Raw genomic sequence first — 6,994 nt, forward strand, 5'->3', positions numbered from 1 at the left:
GAAGCCTCCCCCACCCAGATGCAGGGGCCTTTGAAGCCTCCCCCACACAGATGCAGGGGCCTTTGAAGCCTCCCCCACCCAGATGCAGGGGCCTTTGAAGCCTCCTCCACCCAGATGCAGGGACCTTTGAAGCATCCCCCACCCAGATGCAGGGGCCTTTGAAGCCTCCTCCACCCAGATGCAGGGGCCTTTGAAGCCTCCTCCACCCAGATGCAGGGGCCTTTGAAGCCTCCTCCACCCAGATGCAGGGGCCTTTGAAGCCTCCTCCACCCAGATGCAGGGGCCTTTGAAGCCTCCTCCACCCAGATGCAGGGGCCTTTGAAGCCTCCTCCACCCAGATGCAGGGGCCTTTGAAGCCCCTACCGATGTTCAGAGGTCATTACAATACAGTACCCTCTGAATGTTAAAGATGAGAAGCACGGAAAGAGTTCAAAAATAAGTTCCTTGTGGACAATCCAGAGACACTTTTTGCTGACTGTTATAAAAATGGGAACATTAGCAACTTAAACTTCCACACAGACAATCCCCTGGCATGGAGCTATATTAACCAGACCATCCCATGGCATGGAGCAATATTAACCAGACCATCCCATGGCCTGGTGCTATATTAACCAGACCATCCCCTGGCACAGTGCTATATTAACCAGACCATCCCCTGGCACAGTGCTATATTAACCAGACCATCCCCTGGCACGGAGCTATATTAACCAGACCATCCCCTGGCATGGAGCTATATTAACCAGACCATCCCATGGCATGGAGCTATATTAACCAGACCATCCCCTGGCATGGAGCTATATTAACCAGACCATCCCATGGCATGGAGCAATATTAACCAGACCATCCCCTGGCATGGAGCAATATTAACCAGACCATCCCCTGGCATGGAGCAATATTAACCAGACCATCCCCAGGCATGGAGCAATATTAACCAGACCATCCCATGGCACAGTGCTATATTAACCAGACCATCCCATGGCACAGTGCTATATTAACCAGACCATCCCATGGCATGGAGCTATATTAACCAGACCATCTCATGGCACAGTGCTATATTAACCAGACCATCCCATGGCACAGTGCAATATTAACCAGACCATCCCATGGCATGGAGCTATATTAACCAGACCATCCCATGGCATGGAGCTATATTAACCAGACCATCCCATGGCATGGAGCTATATTAACCAGACCATCCCCTGGCACAGTGCTATATTAACCAGACCATCCCCTGGCATGGAGCTGTATTAACCAGACCATCCCATGGCATGGAGCTATATTAACCAGACCATCCCCTGGCATGGAGCAATATTAACCAGACCATCCCCTGGTACAGTACTACATTAACACAGACCATCCCATGGTACAGTGCTATATTAACCAGACCATCCCCTGGGACAGTGCTATAATAACCAGACCATCCCATGGTACAGTGCTATATTAACCAGACCATCCCATGGCACAGTGCTATATTAACCAGACCATCCCCTGGCACAGTGCTATAATAACCAGACCATCCCCTGGTACAGTGTTATATTAACCAGACCATCCCCTGGCACAGTGCTATATTAACCAGACCATCCCCTGGGACAGTGCTATATTAACCAGACCATCCCCTGGCACAGTGCTATAATAACCAGACCATCCCCTGGGACAGTGCTATATTAACCAGACCATCCCCTGGTACAGTGTTATATTAACCAGACCATCCCCTGGCACAGTGCTATATTAACCAGACCATCCCCTGGCACGGTGCTATATTAACCAGACCATCCCCTGGCACAGTGCAATATTAACCAGACCATCCCATGGCACAGTGCTATATTAACCAGACCATACCCTGGCATGGAGCTATATTAACCAGACCATCCCCTGGCACAGTGCTATATTAACCAGACCATCCCCTGGCACAGTGCTATATTAACCAGACCATCCCATGGCATGGAGCTATATTAACCAGACCATCCCCTGTCATGGGGCTATATTAACCAGACCATCCTCTGACACAGTGTTATATTAACCAGACCATCCCCTGGCACAGTGCTATATTAACCAGACCATCCCATGGCATGGAGCTATATTAACCAGACCATCCCCTGGCACAGTGCTATATTAACCAGACCATCCCATGGCATGGAGCTATATTAACCAGACCATCCCCTGGCACAGTGCTATATTAACCAGACCATCCCCTGGTACAGTGCTATATTAACCAGACCATCCCCTGGCACAGTGCTATATTAACCAGACCATCCCATGGCACAGTGCTATATTAACCAGACCATCCCCTGGCACAGTGCTATATTAACCAGACCATCCCCTGGCACAGTGCTATATTAACCAGACCATCCCCTGGTACAGTGCTATATTAACCAGACCATCTCATGGCATGGAGCTATATTAACCAGACCATCCCCTGACACAGTGCTATATTAACCAGACCACCCCCTGACACAGTGCTATATTAACCAGACCATCCCCTGGCACAGTGCTATATTAACCAGACCATCCCCTGGCACAGTGCTATATTAACCAGACCATCCCCTGGCACAGTGATATATTAACCAGACCATCCCATGGCATGGAGCTATATTAACCAGACCATCTCATGGCATGGAGCTATATTAACCAGACCATCCCATGGCACAGTGCTATATTAACCAGACCATCCCCTGGCACAGTGCTATATTAACCAGACCATCCCCTGGCACAGTGATATATTAACCAGACCATCCCCTGGCATGGAGCTATATTAACCAGACCATCCCCTGGCACAGTGCTATATTAACCAGACCATCCCCTGGCACAGTGCTATATTAACCAGACCATCCCCTGGCACAGTGCTATATTAACCATACCATCCCCTGGTACAGTGCTATATTAACCAGACCATCCCCTGGTACAGTGCTATATTAACCAGACCATCCCCTGGCACAGTGCTATATTAACCAGACCATCCCATGGCACAGTGCTATATTAACCAGACCATCCCCTGGCACAGTGCTATATTAACCAGTCCATCCCCTGGCACAGTGCTTTATTAACCAGACCATCCCCTGGCATGGAGCTATATTAACCAGACCATCCCCTGGCATGGAGCTATATTAACCAGACCATCCCCTGGCACAGTGCTATATTAACCAGACCATCCCCTGGCACAGTGCTGTATTAACCAGACCATCCCCTGGCACAGTGCTATATTAACCAGACCATCCCATGGCATGGAGCTATATTAACCAGACCATCCCCTGGCACAGTGCTATATTAACCAGACCATCCCCTGGTACAGTGCTATATTAACCAGACCATCCCCTGGCACAGTGCTATATTAACCAGACCATCCCCTGGCATGGAGCTATATTAACCAGACCATCCCCTGGCATGGAGCAATATTAACCAGACCATCCCCTGGCACAGTGCTATATTAACCAGACCATCCCATGGCACAGTGCTATATTAACCAGACCATCCCCTGGTACAGTGCTATATTAACCAGACCATCCCCTGGTACAGTGCTATATTAACCAGACCATCCCCTGGCACAGTGCTATATTAACCAGACCATCCCCTGGCACAGTGCTATATTAACCAGACCATCCCCTGGTACAGTGCTATATTAACCAGACCATCCCCTGGTACAGTGCTATATTAACCAGACCATCCCCTGGCACAGTGCTATATTAACCAGACCATCCCATGGCATGGAGCTATATTAACCAGACCATCCCCTGACACAGTGCTATATTAACCAGACCATCCCCTGGCATGGCACAGTGTTATATTAACCAGACCATCCCCTGGCACAGTGCTATATTAACCAGACCATCCCCTGGCATGGAGCTATATTAACCAGACCATCCACTGGCACAGCGCTATATTAACCAGACCATCCCCTGGCATAGAGCTATATTAACCAGACCATCCCCTGGCATAGAGCTATATTAACCAGACCATCCCATGGCATGGAGCTATATTAACCAGACCATCCCCTGGCACAGTGATATATTAACCAGACCATCCCCTGGCATAGTGCTATATTAACCAGACCATCCCCTGGCATAGAGCTATATTAACCAGACCATCCCCTGGCATAGAGCTATATTAACCAGACCATCCCATGGCATGGAGCTATATTAACCAGACCATCCCCTGGCACAGTGCTATATTAACCAGACCATCCCCTGGCATGGAGCTGTATTAACCAGACCATCCCCTGGCATGGAGCTATATTAACCAGACCATCCCATGGCATGGAGCAATATTAACCAGACCATCCCCTGGCCTGGTGCTATATTAACCAGACCATCCCCTGGCATGGAGCTATATTAACCAGACCATCCCATGGCATGGAGCAATATTAACCAGACCATCCCCTGGCATGGAGCAATATTAACCAGACCATCCCCTGGCATGGAGCAATATTAACCAGACCATCCCATGGCATGGAGCTATATTAACCAGACCATCCCCTGGCACAGTGCTATATTAACCAGACCATCCCCTGGCATGGAGCTATATTAACCAGACCATCCACTGGCACAGTGCTATATTAACCAGACCATCCCCTGGCATGGAGCAATATTAACCAGACCATCCCATGGCATGGAGCTATATTAACCAGACCATCCCCTGGCACAGTGCTATATTAACCAGACCATCCCCTGGCATGGAGCTATATTAACCAGACCATCCACTGGCACAGTGCTATATTAACCAGACCATCCCCTGGCATAGAGCTATATTAACCAGACCATCCCCTGGCATAGAGCTATATTAACCAGACCATCCCATGGCATGGAGCTATATTAACCAGACCATCCCCTGGCACAGTGCTATATTAACCAGACCATCCCCTGGCATGGAGCTATATTAACCAGACCATCCCATGGCATGGAGCAATATTAACCAGACCATCCCCTGGCATGGAGCAATATTAACCAGACCATCCCCTGGCATGGAGCAATATTAACCAGACCATCCCATGGCACAGTGCTATATTAACCAGACCATCCCATGGCATGGAGCTATATTAACCAGACCATCCCCTGGCACAGTGCTATATTAACCAGACCATCCCCTGGCATGGAGCTATATTAACCAGACCATCCCCTGGCACAGTGCTATATTAACCAGACCATCCCCTGGCATGGAGCTATATTAACCAGACCATCCCATGGCATGGAGCAATATTAACCAGACCATCCCCTGGCATGGAGCAATATTAACCAGACCATCCCCTGGCATGGAGCAATATTAACCAGACCATCCCATGGCACAGTGCTATATTAACCAGACCATCCCATGGCATGGAGCTATATTAACCAGACCATCCCCTGACACAGTGCTATATTAACCAGACCATCCCCTGGCATGGCACAGTGTTATATTAACCAGACCATCCCCTGGCACAGTGCTATATTAACCAGACCATCCCCTGGCATGGAGCTATATTAACCAGACCATCCACTGGCACAGCGCTATATTAACCAGACCATCCCCTGGCATAGAGCTATATTAACCAGACCATCCCCTGGCATAGAGCTATATTAACCAGACCATCCCATGGCATGGAGCTATATTAACCAGACCATCCCCTGGCACAGTGCTATATTAACCAGACCATCCCCTGGCATAGTGCTATATTAACCAGACCATCCCCTGGCATAGAGCTATATTAACCAGACCATCCCCTGGCATAGAGCTATATTAACCAGACCATCCCATGGCATGGAGCTATATTAACCAGACCATCCCCTGGCACAGTGCTATATTAACCAGACCATCCCCTGGCATGGAGCTGTATTAACCAGACCATCCCCTGGCATGGAGCTATATTAACCAGACCATCCCATGGCATGGAGCAATATTAACCAGACCATCCCCTGGCATGGAGCTATATTAACCAGACCATCCCATGGCATGGAGCTATATTAACCAGACCATCCCCTGGCACAGTGCTATATTAACCAGACCATCCCCTGGCATGGAGCTATATTAACCAGACCATCCCATGGCATGGAGCAATATTAACCAGACCATCCCCTGGCATGGAGCAATATTAACCAGACCATCCCCTGGCATGGAGCAATATTAACCAGACCATCCCATGGCACAGTGCTATATTAACCAGACCATCCCCTGGCACAGTGCTATATTAACCAGACCATCCCCTGGCACAGTGCTATATTAACCAGACCATCCCCTGGCACAGTGCTATATTAACCAGACCATCCCATGGCATGGAGCTATATTAACCAGACCATCCCCTGGCATGGAGCAATATTAACCAGACCATCCCCTGGCACAGTGCTATATTAACCAGACCATCCCATGGCATGGAGCTATATTAACCAGACCATCCCCTGGCATGGAGCAATATTAACCAGACCATCCCCTGGCACAGTGCTATATTAACCAGACCATCCCCTGCATTGAGCTATATTAACCAGACCATCCCATGGCATGGAGCTATAATAACCAAACCATCCCCTGGCACAGTGCTATATTAACCAGACCATCCCCTGGCATGGAGCTATATTAACCAGACCATCCCCTGGCATGGAGCAATATTAACCAGACCATCCCATGGCACAGTGCTATATTAACCAGACCATCCCATGGCACAGTGCTATATTAACCAGACCATCCACTGGCACAGTGCTATATTAACCAGACCATCCCCTGGCACAGTGCTATATTAACCAGACCATCCCCTGGCATGGAGCTATATTAACCAGACCATCCCCTGGCACAGTGCTATATTAACCAGACCATCCCCTGGCACAGTGCTATATTAACCAGACCATCCTCTGGCACAGTGCTATATTAACCAGACCATCCTCTGACACAGTGCTATATTAACCAGACCATCCCCTGACACAGTGCTATATTAACCAGACCATCCCCTGACACAGTGCTATATTAACCAGACCATCCCCTGGCATGGCACAGTGCTATATTAACCAGACCATCCCCTGGCATGGCACAGTGCTAT

The sequence above is a fragment of the Oncorhynchus masou genome, chromosome 9 (assembly GCF_036934945.1).
Source record: "Oncorhynchus masou masou isolate Uvic2021 chromosome 9, UVic_Omas_1.1, whole genome shotgun sequence".
Classification (NCBI taxonomy): Eukaryota; Metazoa; Chordata; class Actinopteri; order Salmoniformes; family Salmonidae; genus Oncorhynchus; species Oncorhynchus masou.